At 43.5% G+C, this 23,093-nt stretch overlaps 1 protein-coding gene across 3 annotated transcripts in view; it reads left to right on the top strand.

Moving 5' to 3' along the window:
- The window catches only part of ZHX2 (zinc fingers and homeoboxes 2), a 121,421-nt gene that overhangs the window by 42,049 nt on the left and 56,279 nt on the right, over positions 1 to 23,093 (top strand). The window contains exon 1 of one of the 3 annotated variants that reach the window (XM_054019217.1): positions 9,817 to 9,876. The exons of the other annotated variants lie outside the window; for them this stretch is intronic. The gene's annotated coding sequence lies outside the window, so the exon portion shown is untranslated. Of the gene's footprint in view, positions 1 to 9,816; positions 9,877 to 23,093 lie in introns of those variants that run through there. 3 annotated transcript variants of the gene reach the window in all.

The raw sequence follows: 23,093 nt of genomic DNA, 5'->3' as shown, positions 1-23,093 counted from the left end.
GAGTTAATTAGTCTTCCCTGCCTCTTATAAATTCCTTTCAGCTGTCAGCTTGAGTTTCCCGTGCATTTTCTGAATTGCCACAGCTCCAAACTGTCCTTTCAGAGGTAGCGCCCCTTACAGCACATCTTCCCCACTTCTCTTCCTCGCATCCACAGGAGGTGGATGTGTCACATGAAGATCTTTGCAGCAGATCACTCCCAGAACAGAATCCAGCCTTTGTCTGCTGATATCTTATTATTTATTTTATTTATTTAATTACAATAGCATCTTGAAGACCCAGTCAGGGACCAGGGAGTCATTGTGTTGGCTGCTATACAAGCATAAAGAAAAAGACAGTTGCTGCACCAAATAATTTACCATCTTGGTTTCAACAAGGCACAACAAGTGGATGAAACCAACGGGTGCTGGGTGGCAGGGAAGTAGGGTGACCAATTAGAAAGTATGAAAAATTGGGATGGGGGTCGGAGGTAATAGATGCCTATATAAGAAAAGGTCCCTAATATTGGGACTATCCCTATAAAATTGGGTCATCTGATCACCCTTCAGGGAAGTGGAAGAAGGGGATAATAGTGACACAAGTGTATTTTTCACCATAAGCAGTCTCTGCTTATCATCTTCCTAGCCATTGTTAGCTGTCATTTGAAGGCCTCACAACAGAGGTGTAAAGGAGCGTTTCTTCAAAACAGAAGTAATGTGTTAAGAGTTTCTGGATAAAAGAATCAATCCAGACATGTAGTAAGTGTTTAACATTGTAATGAAAACCAAAAACCCTGCCTTTGATGAGGAATTACCCAGCAAGACTAAACTTTAGCTCAGGTGAATGTCAGACTTAAGTTCTAATGAACAGTGGGGAGGAGGGCGTTAACTAAAAAAAAAAAAAAAAAAAAAAGCTTTTTTAAAAATAATTAAAAAGTAAAGTGTTTGCAGAATCAGTAGAAACACTGACCCAGATAAAAGTGTGTGAAAATTGGTTTCATGCCCTAGAACTTTTTTCTGCATGCTTTTTAATGCAATGTATCTGATCCTCCAAAAAGAAGGTAACATATAGGATCTCAGCAGCTTTGAGGAGTCACATTGGAATGATAACAAGAGTTGGAGAAGGCGTGTGCACATGTACTTTTTGCACACATTAAATACACTAAAAAAGGAGAGATTAATGCCATTATCTTTCAAAATATGGGTGTACGTTGTATGCCATCTATTCTGAGAGATTTTAAATTGTGAAATGCCATCATCCTGAACAACTCTCCACAATGGAACATGGTTTTTAGGGAGAACAATAAAACCTGGTCTTTCACCCCCACTGTATTATAGTTCCATCCTGCTCCAGTTGAAATCAGTATCAAATGTATGTTTTAAATGGCAGCTGAATTCATTATGTCCTGGATTATTAGTCAGATGGGAAGCTGCAAACCAGCTATATCTGCTGCTGCAAACGTGACCCAACGTTTCTAGAGCACATGATTCTTCAAACTAATCTATCAAATAAAATTCATCTCCAAGCAAATTTATTTCGGCCTCTTTTACAGTAAGCACCTGATCCTGAATTCTTTGTGCTCCCCAAACTCCCATTAAAGTTCAGGGAGTGGGATGGAGTTTGATGTGAAATCACAAATAATTGTTACTATTGCTGTAATTGTGATAAAACCGAAGTGAAGGAGGCTGCAAAGGGAAAGTTCGTTCTATTTCTTTACATTCCCAGCTTTTAAAAACATTTAATATATAGATGGAAGGGAAAGAAGGACGCAAGATACTATAACTTAAAAGCCAGTCAATCAGTGCAGTACCTACCTCTGTAGCAGGCTGTGAGCTGGACATCTCCATGGTAGACCACAGAGCAGCCGCTCCCAGTAGCCTCTGCAGATTCAAGGCGAGGGTAGGATCAGAAGTGGATGCTCTAGTAGGAGACCTACTAGAGCTGTGAGATGATGTATAACCCCCATCCATCCCTGCCTAGTAAAGTCACCACTGTGGAGACCTTCCAGAGCCATGGACATTTGGCTGGATGTGCCCCCACACATCATCTTAACTATTTATATGTTTTATTCAGTCTGAAAAGTATTCCCCTTTGGCCTTTGTTTTGTGTCCAAGTAAATAATGACTTGAAAGGTAATGATAGCTCTTCACTCCTATGTACAAAATGTGAGGTTAGGGAGCTATCTAAGGCCTTGTCTACACTACCGTGCAGGTCGATCTAAGATGCGCAACTTCAGCTACATGAATAGCATAACTGAAGTCGACCTACTTAGATCTACTTACCATGGTGTCTTCACTGCAGTAAGTCGACAGCTGACGTTCTCTTGTTGAATCTGCTTACGCTTCTCATTCTGGTGGAGTAGCAGAGTCGACGGGAGAGCGCTCAGCGGTCGATTTATCGTGTCTATACTAGACACGATAAATTGAACCCCGCTGGAGCAATCGCTGCCCGTCGATCCAGCGGGCAGTGTAGACAAACCCTAAAAGTCCTCACGGTGGCCAGACTTATTTGTTAGTTGTTTCAGTGTTTGGGTTTTCTTTCATGATTTCACCCCTAGCTGAAAGCATATATAATAACATAGGCTGGTTTGATGGTTTCTGATAATGGGAGCACATGAAGCTAATTGCCGAGAGACTGTGAGTGACCATAAACCAGCATATAGTGGACTCCTGGCATCCTCTCCCACAATCTTTAATACCTCCCTGATGATTACTTTTAGCTGAAAATAGGTCACCTGGCCTGCTCTTATGGGCTGCTGTCCAGATTGCTCCTTGTTTAACATCATAATTGTAAATACATATATGCACTTATTGAAAATAAGAGGCCAGACAATGCCGAATGGCAGCCGCTCCAAATGAAACCCGAGTACAATTATCTGAAAAGGGAGTGAAGTGATTTCTTGTTTTATTGTTACATCCTGTGCTCATATTATTTCCTTTGCTGCTTTTGCACTGGCTGCTGCTGTGTTTGGCAGGAAATTGCAACTCTGATGCCTCCAGCTCAGTCAAAACCAGAAATAGTCCACACAGCCTGATAAGAGAAACCACATTTTTAATAACAAAATTTGGATGTACGCAGCCTGCTCAGTATTTTCTTTTCAGTTTTCTTTTTTTGGGTTTCAAATTAGGGAGAAAGGGAAGAAGGGGAACGCTTTTCTGTATGTAAGCAGAAAGAAGCATGGGCCAATGGTTGGGAAGCTGTCGGGACTTGGAAGATCTAATTTTAATTCCTTGCTCGGCCACAGACTTCCTGTGTGGCCTTGGGCAAGGCTCTTAGTCTCTCTGTGCCTCAATTTCCTCATCTGTTAAACAGATAATAGCACTGCCCTATCTGAAAAGGGTGTTGTGAGGATAAATACATTCAAGATTGTGAGGCGCTCAGATACTATAGTGATGGGAAATGTATAAGTCTTTACAATAGGTAGAAGTGTTGCTATCTGCAGCCAACACAAACTAGTCACAGAATTTACTGTTGATCATACATATTATGGTGTGACACCTATTCATTCTAATAAAAGTGAACTGATTCTAATTTAACCTATCTTCTTTCTAATTTGCCAAGCTCACTTTAACCAATAATTAGTTCAGGGCTTGATCTTTCAGGATTTGGATCAATCTATTTCTGTATTTTATTGCCTTAAGTTCTCTTTGAAATGTAGCCATGTTAGGTTTTACTCTCTGCCCTCCCTGTCACAAGCTGAATGATCTGTGGGGATTGGAAAGGGTGTGTGGTAACTGAGCTAAGCCTCCTATGCATTATGGCTGGTAATATCAATCCTACCTATTCCTTTGTGTATTTCTACCAAGCATATCACTGTGGCTCCCAGTCCTGCTCTAACATTGTTTAATACAGTGTTCAGAATTGAGTTGTAATTTAATTAGTTGGGGGGGAACATTCATAGCATGGTGGCTTGTTTGTTTTTTAAATCACTGTATGTGTGCTGGAGACAAAAACAGTCTTGCAACACTGCTACTGTAGCAACAACTATGATGGGAAACAGTTATCAATCATGGTTCTGGCAAAACAGTGTCTGAAACGGCTTTCCAATACATATATTACTAGCACAGGTTAAGTTACAGTGTAGCAAGCCCTCATTGTGTTGCATAGTGTGTAACTTTTTAAAGGGCGTCCATCTCGACTGTGTAGGAAGAGGTGATGTAAATATTTTGGATTATTCCTCTTTACATCTATTTCAAGCCAGATAAGTTAACGATGAACTTCCTATTGGTTGGCCAGAACCCATCAGAACAAACACCACTCTTTGGCTGAATTTTCTTATGTATTCAAACAGTCTCCTATTGTCTCTAAAATACTGACTGCCAATTTAAAATAGCAGGCAAAAGTGATATTTCTCAGCCATTCTGAATACACAGCACTTCTATTTGATGAAGAAATAAAGAAGCAAGAAGAAAAAATAAGGTAACGTGATTGTTTCATAGGTAACACATACAGCTAGAAGGTGTGATGAGAGAACTGCTGAAAAACATCTTTGAGCAAGGCTTTTCACTAGAAAAATTCTGACAAGATTTAAAGATGGGGATACTGAGGAATGGAGAGACTATGTGAACTGTCTAAATAAGTGTGTGAAGGAATAGCTCTCCAGGTGTGTACCTTTTTATTTTTTAACCCCCAGAAAGGCTTGGCTGCTATTGATTTTACATGGAAGGCACTCAGATACTACCGCGATGGGCAGCAATATAAAACCCTCACACAGATGCCCTAGACCATGATTTGTCTCTCTTTTGTGGGTCTTCAGATCACATGCACCATTGTGAAGTGTAGAAGCACTATGTGGTGAACTAATTTCTAGTGCCAGATGTTCAGGTAGCTGCTGTTCACCAGGTTTAGGTATATGGAGCATTACATCCTAGTGTTGCCCCCACTAAAATCTCCTTGGAAACATTCCAATGAGCAGCTAATTTTCAGGTTTTTTTTTTTCCTCTTTATATATAGCACTTTTCTCCCTGGCCTCCTCACCTGCTTCCAAGTATTTGGAAGTAACTGGCAGAATCTAGGAAATTTTTAAATAAAATGTTAGTCTGTTTTTTGTCTTGCTGTAATTTAAGACAGATTTGAATTCGGAAGGTAGGCCCAGATTGAAAAAGTTATTTAGGCTTCTAATTCCACTGAAATCAATAGAAGTTAGGAATGTAAATAGCTTTATGGATCTGGGCCAAAGAGAACTCTGAAATACAACCCATATTGTCATCCATCTTCAGTGTGGAGGTGGACAATACTTTGTCACTAGTATAACTTACCTTGGATGCTGGCTAATATAGCAGTGGCTGTCTGTGCAACATTATTAAGGAGTTACAGTCATTGACTTTGAGCTCATTGTGTGATTTTCCTAACACACCGGCATTTGAGGAAGTACAGTGTCTCAAAAAGCTCTCTGGTGTCCAGGGGAAGTGTGTACTTTACACCACCTCTTGGATGTGGTGTGCGTCCCCTTTTCCTCTAGATATGCCTGGCCAGGTCTACAAAATGATGCAAATGGGATGGGTGAGATGGGATCTGTCCTCTCCTGGGGTGTTAGTAAAGAACAGGTCCAGGGACAGAACACAGCATAGCCCTTGATGTTTCTAAGTTGTGGTTTTGTTTCTGTTTACTGTGGCATGCACCTCACAGTTCAAATGGATTTGATACATTTTCTTCTTGAGCTTCACCCCCTTAAATTAAAAGTGCTTCTGTCAAGGTTTCCAGGCCCCAGACTCCTCAGCATTAGAGTGTAATGTTTTTAAGGTGTATCAAATCCTTAGTCCTTCTCCTATTCTCTGTTTAAATAAATACTTGATGTTAATAGTCAAAAACCAACCACCACTTCAGATGAGCCGGGGGGGGGGGGGGGGGGGGGATTGTTAGATTCCCACGAGGGGCTATGCAGCAGCTATTAGCTAACAAAACAAGATTTCCCCAGTGCTGTGCTGACCTTGATCCGCAATGTCTGTGCACAAACCAAGATTTTAGACACAAGGTGCATGTAAGGTGAAACTGTTAAATGCAAACATTCATTTGAAAACCATGTACTTTTATTTTCTAGGTTATTCTTTGTTCAAAAGCCTTTTATTGAATTGTGTGTTTCTCTGGGGTCAGTGTAAAATGCCGGGGTCCCTTTAAGGAAATCATGGATTCCAACAACAGCTGCTATTAAATGAAAATAGCCATATCTATTTCAGCTCCGTTCAAAACACAAGAGAAAGCCAGTTAAATGGGATAAGGACAAGTCAGTGGGGATGGAAGGGCAGGGATTATTGTTTCCAAGAGGGTCTGACACATTGCATGTTTTGCAACATTGTAGGTGTTTGTAAAAGACTCCAAAATGTATCCTTTAACTTCGTTACTTTATATTTCACATTGATGTTTTTAATAAAAAATGTGTTCCCTGGCTTTATGGGTTTGTCTGGGAAACAAAGGGGAAGTGGATTCATTAATCCTCACAATATGCCTATTAGGTATGTAAGCATTATTTATCCACATCATAGAGATAGGTACAGGACTTGCCCAGGCTAACACAGAAAGTCTGTAGCAGAGCCAGAGATAGCACCCAGATCTTCTGATTCCAGTCTTGTGCTCAAACCATAAAGCCATACTTCTCTTATATGTGCTTTTTGTTATTGTAGCAATGTATCTTTAGTAAATTACACAAGGTTACTGACTAAAAAGGGTACTTGTATGAGATTTGCTAAATAATAGCTGATGAAGGAATGATTCTCTTGCAGCAAAGCTTGCCTAGTGCTTAAAGAAAAGAAGCTTAGAAACCCAAAATCTTATATGTTAAAACTGATGTCTGTCCTGCAAAACCAGGATCTACCAGGATGAACTTAATTTTCAGCATGTTGATACAGATTTCCAGAAAGTTTATAGCTTCTAATTATATCATAATAACAGCATATAATCTACAGAATGCAAACCATACATTTCCTATGCAGCTGTGAATATTGAATTCAATATCAAATAAATAATTCAAGTAAATAGGGCTGTAATTTTTATTATGGTAATTTTTAGGGAAATCCATGTATTAGGGTGAAAAATATCAGAACCCTTAGGGCTGTGGGTTAAATACTCAAAAGGTACGAGTCTTGGATTCTCATTTAAAGGGGTCACTTCAAGAATTGTGCCCATAATGCCCTTTTTGATGCTCTGCCTACCTGAGTGTTTCTTGTGTTTGAGTATTTTATGGGAGATAGTTGTAACATGGACCAGAGGGAGATCTTGGCTACCTTTGTGACAGGTTTGCAATTATCAGCACAGTTCACATTGGGTTGCAAGCTTAGTGCCAGCTGTGTCTTGCCCCCTCCACCATTCCCCCCTCCCCCCCGCGCGCACACACACACACACACACACACACACACATACACACACACACGATTCACTGGCATGGTTCAGAACTCCCATTCCCAAGAGCCCCACCATTCCAAGTAAGGGCTTGGTTAATTTTTAGTGCTTATGCTCCTGACAGAGCTAAAGTCCGAGAGATATTGTGATCCTGCAGCGAGAAAGCTCTATATAGGCAGTAAAATACACCAGCATTGGTGGGTAGAGAATCTGAGTTGAAACTTGGAAGGCCTGGGAAGGGTCACAAGTTCAGGCTAAAGCTTTGCCTCAAAATATTTGTCACCACAGCCTGGATGTAGTAAGTTTATCGCACTTCCTCTGATGTCTGTTCTTTCCTTTAGACAGACCTCTTCCACCCAGACAGGGAAAGGGCAGGGCAGTGCAAATGCTCTGATGAGAACATTTTCTTTGATGAGAGAAGCTGACTGCATAACATGTAGACAGAAGGATAATAACCAAATTGAGTAAGTCTCTCTTGCTCAAATGTGGAATATGTTGATTAGCTGGACAGAGAGCTTTCTTAACTATGAATCAGGACATTTATACTCCATGATCAAACAAGTATAGTAGAGCGCAGCGTCTTTTTAAAAAAGAGAGACGACTCATTTATTATGACTTGCCATTCCTCTTTTCAATAATAAGACTGAAATGTAGGCTTATTTTAGCTCAGGAGGGAAGCAGCACTTTATGATACTTATTTTTATATCTCTGTCGATAGGGGGAAAGTAACACGTACCAACTGCCTTCCCCACTCCCACTAGTGTTTTGCATTGTAGACAGCCTGGGGAATGCCGGAGCCAGAAGGTTTGTGTCTACTGTCCAAAGTACTGTGTTTAATAGGAAGCGCCAGAGAGTCCGAAGGCTGTTCTCTGCCAGCAGATGTTTTGCATTATCTGCTGCACACTGGTGCTTTCTGTGAACTTCACTAGGGCTTAAACGACCATGTTGGCATCTTCTGGGAAAATCTTTGCTTTAAGAGCAAGCGTAGCTAAAGAACGCAAACAGTTCAAGGACTCCCACTTCCATCATATACATTTCTTATACAAAACTGATAATTTTCTTAGATTCAGTGAATCTCAAAGGAATTTGTTTTTACCTGGCTATTAAAAGGTATAGTTATTTTCCCTCTCTTCCCCCCCCCCCCAAATCATCCCACAGAAACATCTGCTGTAGATCTGTGTTCCAGATCACCAAAGATCTCGACATCTTGGGGATCTGTTTCCTTCAGCTTGAACAATGAAATTCTCAGTGCCGTTATATTTGGGCTGCAAAAAAATGCATGGGAATGTTTGTGTTTATATAAACAGTTTCTAATAGGGTTTTTTTAGATCCTTAAACTATTTGTAATGGTGTAAGATTGTTGTCAAAACTTTTTTTTATAGCAATCTAAATGTTGCACTCAATTTGAGACCCCATTGAGGGAGGTAGGATGGACCATACAGTCTGGGATACAGAATGGGGCGTCATAGATTCCAGGCCAATAGGGACCACTGTGATCATCTAGGTTGACGTCCCATATAACACAGGCCAAAGAACTTCCCCAAAATAACGTGATGTGATGTGAGTTCTGTCAGTAACTTGGTGAGTTAATTTGGGCAAGGCTCAGAACCTTTCTGGTGCCTCAGTTTCCTCATCTGAAAAATGGGAATGATGATTACCTACCTTTCGTAAATATTCTGAGATGTCTGTATGAAATGCACTATTATACGTGGTTATTTATTACCTGCTGTAATTTCAGTAGTGCCAACCCCAACCGTTCAAAAATCAGGTCAGGTCCCCAAAAATCCTGAGATTGGCTTAAAAAACATGAGTTTTTTTATATATATATTAAATTTGGGACCTTTTTATTTGCCTTCTGGTTTCTTATCCTTTAGGTTGACCCTCAGGTTATGGTTTCAGTTTTTTCTCCACACCAGTGAGGAGCAGAAACGTATGTTTAGAGCTGAGAATATCACATAATCAGTGTAGGAGCAGGGGCTTTATGAAAAGCATCTAACATTGTAAGACTCTCCATAAAATCCTAAGCAGTAGCAACACTGTAAATTTTTATAATCCTTCCTTTAAAAACAGAGTGGAGATGGGGCTATCTCTGTTGCGGTCACAGTTCTCGTCACCTTCCAGGAAAATAGCTGTCTCCAGCGCTCGGCTCAGGAATGCCAACTGTTACTGTGATAGATTTGCCTGTAACTTACGACTACTCTGTGTGTTTGTTTGTAAGGGGGTTTACTGTATGAGAAGAAGGGGTTAATTCAAGACGAGGCTGGCTGCACATAGGCAGGAAAGAGTACAATGTCCTCAAATAGCCACTCATCTACCAGCGCTCTCAGGATGCTGCAAGAGCCATTGACTTTGAAGCTCCACCTCTGACACCCTGCTGAGCTCACCAGACTGGTTTTGGGCAGCAGGGCAAAAGGGGCCTGGGAAATTGAGAGCAAAGTGCTTTGGTTGGATTTAAAAGCCAGACCCTCAAGAACATGGTGAGGGAGAGTCAAGGGGAACAGACTGAGACCCAGGCTCCCTGAGGGTAGAAGTCTGGGGTAAGATAGGCCTGCCTAGGCTTCTAGGTAAGGTAGACATGCATGCAGACCCTTTGTTTTAAAAATCCTTTTCTCTTATGCTGTGCTTTGCTTCTACTTGTTTTAAGAAAGCTGTTTTGGGTCTTTGTAATCCAGTGGCCGCAGCTCCCGAAGGGAAGAACTACAGGTACTGAACCCAGCTGGCTTGAGCAAGATTGATACACAGGGGACTGTGACTGGCTGGGACCCAGTCTAAGGGAGAGAATTGCGGGATTCTGTCTGAAGGAAAGTAAAGGCATGAGGCCTGCCAGCTGAGGAGGTGCATTCAGAGAGACCAAAAGAGGAGTAAGAGGTGTAGCTATCCCTGTAACTATGACTGCAACTAAGGGTATGTCTACATTGCAATTAAAAACCCAGGGCTGGCCTGTGCCAGCTGACTCAGGCTCACAGACTCAAGCTGCAGGGCTGTTTAATAACAGTGTAGATGCTCCAGCTGCAGCTCAGGCTTTAGGACCCAGAAAGGTGTGGGCAGGCGGGGGGGGGGAGGAGGAAGGGGTGGCGGGAGAGGGCAAGCCCATGCCCAAGCCCAAGCCCAAATCAGCTGGCCCAGGCCTGGAATGGTCTAATTTCAGTGTACACACACTTGTATCACTTTTTAAAATTACAGTTCAGGGGAATTAGAGCTTCTTTGTGTTTTGAGGCTGAGCAAAGTAGGTGCCCTTTTCTTTTAATTATGTATAAATGTGTAACTTTTTCTACTCAAACTTCTTGAAAATGGTTTCCGTTGTATCTCACACCCCAATCTCACAGTTATTGGAATTGCTGTGATGTTCTTTCCAGAAATCAAGTTGTATCTTCTTTTGGGAAGAGCCAGAAAACATCTTCCTCACTTGCTGGAAAGGAGCAAAAGACTTATGGCTCCTCTCTTCCTATCCAATTACAGATTTTCCAACTTCCCATTCAGATGAATGACAAGACAGTCTGAAGTTTCTGTCCAAATCCTTCAGATTGAGTTAAAATTGCAGGTGGTTCTCTCTTTACTGACTGAAATGACAAATTTGCTTCAATCCCTTCTCTTAAACCATTCACTTAATCATGACATTTGCTGCCTATGTTCTTCTTGCTCTTACCACTCCCATGATTATTCATTACATCCTACTGCATTCCAAACCCAGCTTACTGTACAGGCTCAAGGGTTGTCTGTCTGTCTATCTCCCAGATACACACACCCCTTCTGAGTCACGCTGAGCTTTTATCATCATGGCTATTGCTACAGCTGCTGAAAACAGGACTTGCCCTCCCTACCCTATCTTCATTCTGGTAAGAAACGGAGATAGGTAAAGCAAACTGTAACATTTGGGGCACATCAGATGAGTCCTTCTGATGGGGAAAATGGTAGCAGGACTTCTGTCAGCAGGTGCCACTACTCTCTCCAGAATTCCACCACACCCTGGATGTGTGACCTTTTTGTCAAGGTGCCATCTCCCCATGGGCTAGCAGAGCAGATTGTGTTTTGGAGGAATGTGTCTATTGCTGGTGGACCTTTTGGGATTAGTTTCGGAATACACAATTAGCAGCAATGTTTTAGGATTCCAGAATGTATGATAGGTTTCCACTGTCTGCTGAGCTTAAGCAATAAGAAATTTTGTTCCAGACATCTCCCAGGTAAATAATGCTACCTCCATAGGAACTGAACTCCAAGCCTTCTGGTCTAGCACTCTGTAATGGTTAGCCAGAAAAAACTATTGTCACTCACCCTGCTCTGATTTTTGTTTTACTTGCTGGTCAGAGAACTGGGGCGGGTGTTTGCTTTTTCTCCCTTCCCTCTGATTAGTTAGGTTTTTATTCCCTCCCACCCCCTGTATGTGTCTGAAGTTCTGCCTGTCTTCAGTGCGGTTAAAAATACTAAAAATCCCATGATATAAGGGATACGTTACTGGTGAGTAGCATTTTCTCTTTTGTTTAAAATGAGAAATCTGGGTTTGGTCAAGCAGAAGGAAGGAGATGGAAGATTAAAAATGAAAGTTAAAGTGCTTTTATTTAAGAGATTTTGTACAGTGAGAAAATCCACTGTTGTGTGATTTTTGACATATCCTGTAAATCACAAAATAAGGTCCATATTGTGTTACTGAATAGGCTGAATAATAACCTGGCTGGAGATATAGACCACATGGATGTGTTTAACTGAGAAAAGGGACAACAAAATGGAGCTGTGGCACTATGCAAAACTCATTTATTGCTTCATTTGCTGTGCCACAGACAGATAAAATTTTGATTTTCATGTCATTGGAGATCTAAGTTCAGAATTCTTCTTTAGTGGAAAATCTGCATATTCTGAAGGGAAAAGGGAAAAAACGAATCTATCAGGATTCTGATGACATTTGTACCTAAGATGCCAATTGTAGCATCAAAATAGGCAACTGGTCTAGTTGTTCCTACTGCTCCCCAAAAAACAGCCCCAATGTGTCCCAGAGCAACAGCACCATTAAACCACAGGTCTGACACCTAAATCCTGCTGGATCTAGCCAAGTGTAGAGGACTGGGACAATGAAAAGTGCAAATACCAAGAGGGAAATTGGGGCCAAAAACTCAAGGATCCAGGGGTCGGATCCAGGCATTCACATGCTGTTTCTCCAGGATGGACTGGGATCCAGCTTTATTTTGGTGTAAGGGGAGTGCCTACACTTGCTCTCCGTTTAGGCAATACAATTTTGAAGGTGGAGAGCAAAATACTGGCTGGATCTAGGCGCCAGACCCAGGGTTTAGTGTGGCATTGTTCTGGGATACGTATGTGCTTGGTGGGGGGAGGGGCGAGTTTGCAGCAGTAAAAATAATTAGTTTGCTCTCTATTTTTATGTTATAATTTGTGGTCTTGGGCACTAACATGGGCAAGATCCAGGTAAACCTATTTTTTATCCACACCCGACAGTGATGCCTGTTATTACTTCCAAATGAGCAGGACTTCAAGTTGAAATACAATCCCATTTTATTTTGCCTCAATGGAAATAATCCCTTTGCAAGGATGGGTCACAGAGAGAGCAGAATGAGACCGCAAACTGAAACCATTTAGGGAAGAAAGTAGTAAGGACTATATTTTGCTAATGAGAGAGAGAGAGACCGATTCCAGCTGTGCTGAGAAAAGAAATGGTCACTAAAATAGCTAGTAGTCATTTAGGAATTGAAAAATGTAGGTATAGAGTAGCAATTCTGCAACAGAAAATCCTGTGTTTCAGTCATTTGTGAAATGTTAAAGTAAGCATAAAGAGGCAAATATTTTGGAAGAGAAGCTATTTTTTAAAGTGCAGTTATTGTTAGAAAAGTGACTCTGAGTTATTAGGGGATTTTTTATTCTCCTTGATAACTTCCATAGCACATATTCTCCAGTTGAATAAAAAATGTTTTTCTCTAAACTACTAGTGTTTCCAATGCCCTCTGAGCTCTGAGAACCTGCCTGTGTTCTTTCAGTCAGTAGCTAAGACTCTGCAGTCAGAACAGAGGCCATTCTGCTTCTGATGCATGAGCCGGACCAGAATCCAGCTCCTTTGCCCGCAGCCGTGTTGACCGTGCGGTGCCAGCAAGAGTAGAGCTTGTTTGTGTCAGTAAATTCAGCAGATATGACAGGGACAGTCACAGGGGATAAATGTATTAGGAAGATGCCATCTTTACCTAGTGTCTCTTTCGGAACATAACCATGGGTTAGAGGGCCACTTTAAAGTTGTTTGTTCACCTAGCTTGAAAAGTAACGTTAATTTGTTCTGAAAAGTCATTCGTACATTTGAACATTGGTTCTGAGGTGTTTTGTTGTTGTTGTTTGTTTGTTTGTTTTTCTCTTTAAGGAGATTTATAAAGCTCATATCCTGGAATTGCACCTTTCCTGTACAATAACAAACCACTTCTCCAAAGGTGCACTCCATGGCAGTTCTTCCCTCCCCAGCTGTCCCTTTAGACACACTTCTACTAAGCTGTCAGTATTGAAACTGGCAAGAATCCTGCTCTTCAGCATTTCTGGGGCCCCTCTTACGAATTCTAGTGTAACGCTAGCTTCAATAAGTGGAATAAACTGGCGCTGGTGCAGCTGGAAGATGGGGAGACTCTCTCGGACTTGCCTGCTCACTCTTCAAAGCTCGTCTGGTAGCTCAAGTTGAACAATGTCCGTCTTCTAAGTCAGACCAAAGTGAAGGGATGATTTTGAATGAGGAGGGCAGCCTGTATGTGCCACTAGTATATCACAGCAGTGTTGAGAGAGTGAAGAGTAAAACTGAGATAACAGACCACTTGGAAGCCACCCAGGTAATTGGTGTGCATTATTCTCATGAGGCTATAAAATTATTTGCGGTGTGATGTGGTCACTGTAAGCATAGTAAGAGCAGACTGTAAAATTCCCAGCTACCTGTCTCCTAATATACTGGCGCATTAAATCCTGTTGGACAGAAGTGTGAATGAAGAGAGTGATGCACTGGGGAATGCAAAATGTTTGTGGCAGAGTTCCGCTGACTGACTGAGGGAAATGATACTGCTCGAGAGGTGGGGGAGAGACTGGAGCTGGAAGATTTTGGTTTCTGCACCTTTGCTATCTGCATTTCCTTTCAGTAGTTTCCGGTAGTTACCAGTGCCTAAGGGCCAGATGGTTAGTTATTCAGAGATACATTTTAAGTGTAATTGTCATGTTCAACCTGGTGGGATTTTGAGGAGTCCAGGGGAAGGAAAATCCTTTAATATCCCTTCACCATTTTTTCTCTCTTTCAGTTCCCATGCCTCTCCTCATGGCTCCAGCATTTCTGCCGCCCCAAGCAAAAAAAAAAAAAAAAAATCTGCGATCGCCGGCGGCAATTGGGGAAAAAAAAAAAAAGCCGTGATTGGCGGCGGCAGTTCAGCAGCAGGTCCTTCACTCCTAGAGGGAGTGAGGGACCTGCTGCCCCCGAATTGCCACAGGTGCCGCCCCTCTCCCTTGGCCGCCCCAAGCACCTGCTTGTTAAGCTGGTGCCTGGAGCCGGCCCTGTCCTCATGACAAGCTTTCCCTAAGCCAAGGAGAGCTAGGTATTGCCTGTCTTTTTTCCCTTCCTTTCCTCCCTCAAGAGCTGTCAATATTGCCCCAGAGGTCACCCAGACAAGCTGCTTAAGAAAGATCTGAGGATCCATCCAGGAACTGAGCACAAAGCCATCACAGTGTTCCAGCATCTTGCCTGGTACAGGACTCAACAACCAAACTTGGGTCCTGTGTATTGAAGTGTGGACCTGGGGCAAAACTCAGAGTAAATCCTGTGTAAGGGAATGTGAATTACACATTGCTAAGTGGGTATGAATCTAACAATCTCGCTTAAGACTCACCTCTGAATTTGTTCCCAGATGTTTTCTGCATGTTCAGATAAATCAGATATTCACCCTGATTATAACAATGAGAAAATCCTCTTTCCGAGTTACCCAACCGCTGATGTTGTGCCCGAGAGGCCTAATCGCAGATACACCAGTGTAAATCAGGAGTCCATTGAAGTCCATGTATTGACTTTAGCCAACTTTTTTTGTGATATTCGGTTGACTTCATAGCGTGTGGTTTGTTTTAAATGCATGTTGGCCCTTCTAGTATCGGATTCAGGATGTAGTGATTTTGTGTATGATAGGGTTACCATACGTCCGGATTTTCCCGGACATGTCCGGCTTTTGGGGGCTCAAATCCCCGTCCGGGGGGAAATCCCCAAAAGCCGGGCATGTCCGGGAAAATCGGGAGGGCTCGGTGGTGCTCGGCCGGGCCGGCGGTGCGGGGCCGGGGGCATGGTGCCGGGCCGGGAACCAGGGTCACAGTGCCGGGCCGGGCGCGGGGCCGGAGGGAGAGCCGGGGGCGCGGTGCCGGGCCGGGAGCCAGTCAGCCGGGCCCGCGGGGAGCCGGGCCGGCGGGGAGCCAGTCAGCCGGGCCCGCGGGGAGCCGAGCCCGCGAGGAGCCGCACCGGCGGGGAGCCGATCAGCCGAGCCCGCGGGGAGCCACGCCGGCGGGGAGCCGGTCAGCCGGGGAGCCGGTCAGCCGGGCCGGCGGGGAGCCGGTCAGCCGGGCCGGCGGGGAGCCGGGCCCGCGGGGAGCCGATCAGCCGGGCCGGCGGGGAGCCGGGCCCGCAGGGAGCCCGGTCAGCCGGGGAGCCGGGCCCGTGGGGAGCCGGGGAGCTGGGGGGTGCGCCGGGCCGCCGGGGGCCGGCAGTGCTGGGCGGGCCGGGGGTGGTCGGCCGGGGGCCGGGGCCGGCACCCCAGAGCCCGAGCCGACCCAGGCTGGAGCCGCCGGGGGGCCAGCCTGGGCCGCGCCTCCTCCCCCCCCACATCCCCCTTACCTGCTTCAGGCTTCCCGCGAATTAAATGTTCGCGGGAAGCAGGGGAGGGGGCGGAGACTTTGGGGAGGGGGCGGGGTTGGGTGGGGGTGTGGGCGGGGCTGGGGGCGGGGCCGGGGGCCGTGGAGTGTCCTCCATTTGGAGGCACAGAATATGGTAACCCTAGTGTATGACACAAAATTCCTGATTATCTGTGGGTCATATAAAGGAGATGTTTTTTGCGGCTGACTGTTCACTAACTGAAAAGGTTTGGGGTGGTTTTGTATTCAGTCCTGAGTTTGCTAACCGTTTGTAACCATGTTAAAGACAAACAAAGCAAAGGAGAAACTTCACTGAGTGAGCACAATAATGACTGTGCAAAATGTGGCTGTGTGACAGCGATTTGCTGGGCTTTCCTCTCCTCTTTTATGTGAACTGAAAGATTCAACTCCAGCTGTGGAGTTTCTTGAAGGCTAAGATGTTCATTTGCACTTTCACCAGAAAGCCCACCTCTCTAAACATCATCAATTAATAGGCAGATATTCCCTGTGCTATATCAAACCATAATATAATAAAAAATAATATATGGAGATATACCTATCTCATAGAACTGGAAGGAACCCTGAAAGGTCATTGAGTCCAGTCCCCTGCCTTCACTAGCAGGACCAAGTACTGATTTTGCCCTAGATTCCCTAAGTGGCCCCCTCAAGGATTGAGCTCACAATCCTGGGTTTAGCAAGCCAATGCTCAAACCACTGAGCTATCCCTCCTGCCCCCCTTTGCCTGAGTAGTACTGGGGGGAGACTGTGTATTGAATTTCTTTAAAAAACGGAACACACCAATAGTACATAGGGGGGAGTGAGGGGAATCCTGTCTCCAGAGGGTCTGAGCTTAAATAAAGCTACCCTTTTTTGACCGCAGAACTTGAGGCCAGAGATCATAGTGACCAGAGATGGAAGGCACCTATTGGATCACACAGTTCTCGCCATGGCAGGATGAAGAGGAGACTTATTCCTTATTGCTATGAAATTACATTCGATCTCATACATGTCGGGGTCAGAGTTTCCAAAGCATTCACCATTGGCCTAGCTCTTCTCCCTTGACCGTTGTAAGGTTGGAATGCCTAACATAGTGAATGCTAATGGGAAGGGGGTAGGTTTAGCGGATAAAATAAAAAAAGAACAAGTTAAAAATCACTTAGAAAAGTTAGATGCCTGCAAGTCACCCGGGCCTGATGAAATGCATCCTAGAATACTCAAGGAGCTAATAGAGGAGGTATCTGAGCCTCTAGCTATTATCTTTGGAAAGTCATGGGAGACGGGAGAGATTCCAGAAGACTGGAAAAGGGCAAATATAGTGCCCATCTATAAAAAGGGAACTAAAAACAACCCAGGTAACTACAGACCAGTTAGTTTAACTTCTGTGCCAGGGAAGATAATGGAGCAAGTAATTAAGGAAATCGTCTGCCAACACTTGGAAGGTGGTAAGGTGATAGGGAATAGCCAGCATGGATTTGTGAAGAACAAATCATGTCAAACCAATCTGATAGCTTTCTTTGATAGGATAACGAGCCTTGTGGATAAGGGTGAAGCGGTGGATGTGGTATACCTAGACTTTAGTAAGGCATTTGATACGGTCTCGCATGATATTCTTATCGATAAACTAGGCAAATACAAATTAGATGGGGCTACTATAAGGTGGGTGCATAACTGGCTGGATAATCGTACTCAGAGAGTTGTTATTAATGGTTCCCAATCCTGCTGGAAAGGCGTAACGAGTGGGGTACCGCAGGGGTCTGTTTTGGGACCGGCTCTGTTCAATATCTTCATCAACGACTTAGATATTGGCATAGAAAGTACGCTTATTAAGTTTGCGGATGATACCAAACTGGGAGGGATTGCAACTACTTTGGAGGACAGGGTCATAATTCAAAATGATCTGGACAAATTGGAGAAATGGTCTGAGTTAAACAGGATGAAGTTTAACAAAGACAAATGCAAAGTGCTCCACTTAGGAAGGAAAAATCAATTTCACACATACAGAATGGGAAAAGACTGTCTAGGAAGGAGTACGGCAGAAAGGGATCTAGGGGTTATAGTGGACCACAAGCTAAATATGAGTCAACAGTGTGATGCTGTTGCAAACAAAGCAAACATGATTCTGGGATGCATTAACAGGTGTGTTGTGAGCAAGACACGAGAAGTCATTCTTCCGCTCTACTCTGCTCTGGTTAGGCCTCAGCTGGAGTATTGTGTCCAGTTCTGGGCGCCGCATTTTAAAAAAGATGTGGAGAAACTGGAAAGGGTCCAAAGAAGAGCAACAAGAATGATTAAAGGTCTTGAGAACATGACCTATGAAGGAAGGCTGAAAGAATTGGGTTTGTTTAGTTTGGAAAAGAGAAGACTGAGAGGGGACATGATAGCAGTTTTCAGGTATATAAAAGGGTGTCATAAGGAGGAGGGAGAGAACTTGTTCACCTTAGCCTCTAAGGATAGAACCAGAAACAATGGGTTTAAACTGCAGCAAGGGAGGTCGAGATTGGACATTAGGAAAAAGTTCCTAACTGTCAGGGTGGTTAAACACTGGAACAAATTGCCTAGGGAGGTTGTGGAATCTCCGTCTCTGGAGATATTTAAGGGTAGGTTAGATAAATGTCTACTAGGGATGGTCTAGGCAGTATTTGGTCCTGCCATGCGGGCAGGGGACTGGACTCGATGACCTCTCGAGGTCCCTTCCAGTCCTAGAATCTATGAATCTATGAATCTATGAATCTATAAGGCTGAAATCCACTATTCTGTTCTTTCTAGGTTTTGATACGGCACCCATCTCATTAGTATCTCAGGATCCTACCCAGTAGATCAGGGCCTGACAATTCCTTACAGTGCTTAAAAGAAAAGGAACCCAAAAAAAATCATTTTTTAAAAAAGTTTTTAACTGTTGAGGGGGGGAAGAGGCAGTTTTCATTGAGCAGGATGCCAGAAATTGCATCAATCCAAGAACTGCTTGTGGTTGTCATAGTCACAGCCTACAACACCCAAACAAAGCAGCAAGGAACCAAAGCTGGCATCTGAAAGCTGTTATATTAATCACATTCTTCTGGTTAATTACTAATTTATGTATTTATTTTCCATTTTTTAAAGAAGGCATGAAACCCCACAGCTTGGTATGGGTTTTTAAATAAAGCCTAAGTTTTCATCCTCCCCCAAAATTGAACATTATCATGGGACTGGAATTTCTGATTCAGTTAAGATTCCCTTCAGCAAGTTCTACTGGTATGACACATAGATCAAATCCTGACCAGTGAAGTCAGTGGTAACACTTCCATTGACTTTAATGGGGCCAGGATTTCCATGGAAGGTGATTCAAAGGTGATTGCCCAGTGGGCAGTCTTTCAAAGCTCATTGCACACATGATGATATCCGTGTGATAAATTGCACAGGGCTGTGATAAATAGATTTATTACAGGCCTATGTCTGTATTGCTTGCTTCCGAACCCATCTCCCAAGACTTATTCTAACATCCCAAGCCCCGGAGCAGCTTCAAACTCCACCATTTTTTTTCAATAAAACAACCTAAGCGAGAAAAGTTTTATCCTTTTACCCACAAATAAGGAATTTATGCCCCAAAATTTATCTGCACAATGCTCAGGATAAGTGAGATTCTGTCCTGAGCCAGGGACTGATTTTCCTCTCTATAAAATACCATAGCTGTAAAATCTGGTACCTGGGGATCCTGCAAAGCTAAAAATATGAGCTTTATGCAATTGGAAAGGTAAGGCTCAAATTCCTACCTTTCCAATGGAGCCCAATGCCTGGCAGGGGCTGAGATATCAAATTTAAAAGTGGTGACTTTTTTATGTATTAAAAAAAAAAAAAAAAGCTCTTCCAGGCTAGTTTTGAAAGGGTTTTGCACTTACCAGATTTAATTTTTTTCTCCCTCTGAGACCTGCACAGTTGGATTTACAGCAGTGGTTCTCAGACTGTGGGCTGTGACCCCAAATAGGGTTGCGCCATCAGCAGATGGGGTCACGGCAATCCCTAATGTGTGGAGGATTCCATTTTGCTCCACACAGCACGACCTCTCATGTATGGTGCATGCGAGGTCACCATGCATGGAGGACACCATTTTGCGCTATGAAGAGGCATCCCCTGCACAGCATGACCTCACCTGCACCATATGTACGAGATCATGCTGTGTGGAAGATGCTATTATGTAGGGCAAAATGGAGTCCTCCATGCATGTGACCTCGCACATGCAGTGCGGGTGAGGTCACACTGTGCAGAAGACGCCATTTTGCTCTACAGAATGGTGTCTTCCATGCTGCCTGGGTTCTGGGAGGCAATAATTCATTAAAATGGGGTCATGCCGACACAAAGTTTGGGAACCCCTGGATTATGGTAACTTCAGGCACCTGCTACAAGAAATAATCCTAATATTTTTTTTAGACTTTACTAAAATAGATTTTCTGTGACATATGGCACATAAATGGTACAACATACATGGTTATGTGGTGTGAGCTAAAGGTTTCATGAGCATTCGTTTAGAATAATCTGCATAGTTTATTCATGCCTTCATCACTTGTGAGTAAAGCAGCCATTCCAAACTTATGCCAGTAAAACCTCTATACCATCCCATTCCATTCGATGCACACTCCAAAAGCATTTTCTTCCCATGTTGGGGACAGACACTGAGTGCAACAGGCATTAGCCATAACAAAGAGGTCAGAGTCCAGAACCAAAGCGACCACAGATGATCACTGTGCTCAGGGACTATTGATTCAGCAACTGCTGTATTCTTATCAACTCTGTTGTTACTGTAAGACCTTCCAGGGGGCTCTCATTAAATAATAGCTAGTGGTTGATTAATATGCTGTGAGTCAGCAGCACAGTATTTTAGCTTTCTCTAGTTGCTATGGTAACATTATTTTAACAAATAGCTTTTTAATATTTAATGAAAACTATGCTTCTGGCAAGCTAGAGTAAGAACTACTACAATTACTACTACAAAGGGTTAGCAATGAAGAATATTTCAGAGCCACATTTTTTCCCCCGGAACTGTCAGCTCCCTAAAAATCACTGTAATTCATTAGTTGTAAGGAAATGTAAGCCTGTTCCCAAGACACAATGCTAATGTAATGCAAATCCGCAGTTACACTATGCAATTGAAGGTTGTCTCTTCTTTGGTGTATAATGTCAACTCACTACATAAGGACATATCAATATGATAGCATTTATTAAACATTTCTTTGTAGCTGGAATTCCTCTTTTTACCTGTACCTGCCTGATGAGCTCATTCTGATTTTGTTTGCTTCATGTTCCTTATGTGTCAGGTTGTATGCTTTTTTTCCCCCATCCGCTTTTACAGGAGGCAGTTGCTGTATCCAGATCAGACTCTGGAGTGAATCTTTTTTTAAGGTGAGCACCTGTGCTCCCTAATAAACCAAATATTCCACAGGGAGACAATAACAGAGAACCAAGTCCAAAAAATAATTAAAAGCCCTTTTTATGAATTACATTATTTTATATTTTTTATCATCTACATCAGGGATCAGCAACGTTTGGCACGCGGCCTATCAGGGAAATCCGCTGGCGGGCCAGGACGGTTTGTTTACTTGCAGCATCTGTAAGTTCAGCTGATCGTGGCTCCCACTGGCCGCAGTTTGCCATTCCAGGCCAATGGGGGCTGCGGGAAGCAGCGCAGGCTGAGGGATGTGCTGGCCGCCACTTCCCGCAGCCCCCATTGGCCTGGAATGGCAAACCGCGGCCAGTCGGAGCTGCGATCGGCCAATCCTGCGGACACTGCAGGTAAACAAACGGTCCTGGCCTGCCAGCGGATTTCCCTGATGGGCTACGTGCCAAAGGTTGCCGATCCCTGATCTACATAGTATCAAAAGTTGCTGGGCTTTTTATATAAGAAAGCTGCTCTGGAGAACTTTGTGTGTGTGTGTGTGTGTGTGTGTGTGTCACATAATATAATAAGCAAACATAACATGAGTAATTCTATATAATGTGAGTTTCATAGATAACATATTTATATTACATAATTTTATATCAAGCATATAACGTTATTTGGATGTCAATTAATTTTCTTTGTAAGGTGCTTTGACATCTTCAGAAGATTCCATTCTATTCTAGATATCTTAAGTAGTTCTCTGGTCCCCAGCACTGTTGTATCTGAGCATCTCAGTTTTATACATTTATCCTCGCCGTAAACCCCACGAGGTAGGGAAGTGCTGTTATCTGCATTTATCATTGGGGAACTGAGGCACAGAGAGAGAAACTGGCTGTAACGGAGCTGGGAATTGAGCCAAGTCTCAGGCTAGTGCCCTAACTGGCTATCAGAAAGTTTAGACTTGAAATTAGATGAAGGTTTCTAACCATCAGAGGAGTGAAGTTCTGGAACAGCCTTCCAAGGGGAGCAGTGGGGGCAAAAGATATATCTGGCTTCAAGACTAAGCTTGATAAGTTTATGGAGGGGATGATAGCCTAATTTTGGCAATTAATTTGTCTTTGACTTCTAGCGGTAAATATGCCCAATGGCTTGTTAGATGGGGTGGGATCTGAGTTACTACAGAGAATTCTTTCCTGGGTGCTGGCTGGTGAGTCTTGCCCACATGCTCAGGATTTAGCTGATCACCATATTTGGGGTCGGGAAGGAATTTTCCTCCAGGGCAGATTGGCAGAAGCCCTGGGGGGGTTTCGCCTTCCTCTGCAGCATGGGGCACGGGTCACTTGCTGGAAGAGTCACTGCACCTTGAAGTCTTTAAACCATGATTTGAGGACTTCAATGGCTCAGACACAGGTTTAATACAGGAGTGGGTGGGTGAGATTCTGTGGCCTGGATTGTGCAGGAGGTCAGACTAGATGATCATAATGGTCCCTTCTGACCTTAAAGTCTATGAATCTATGAAACCCTGGACCATTCTCCTCATTCTATATAGGTTTTTATACTCCCCTTGTCATCTTAGTATGTGAG

This window comes from Malaclemys terrapin, chromosome 2 (genome assembly GCF_027887155.1).
Source record: "Malaclemys terrapin pileata isolate rMalTer1 chromosome 2, rMalTer1.hap1, whole genome shotgun sequence".
NCBI classification, from domain to species: Eukaryota; Metazoa; Chordata; order Testudines; family Emydidae; genus Malaclemys; species Malaclemys terrapin.
Note: the sequence above shows the minus strand (reverse complement) of the source record. Positions and strands in the feature narration are given on the sequence as shown.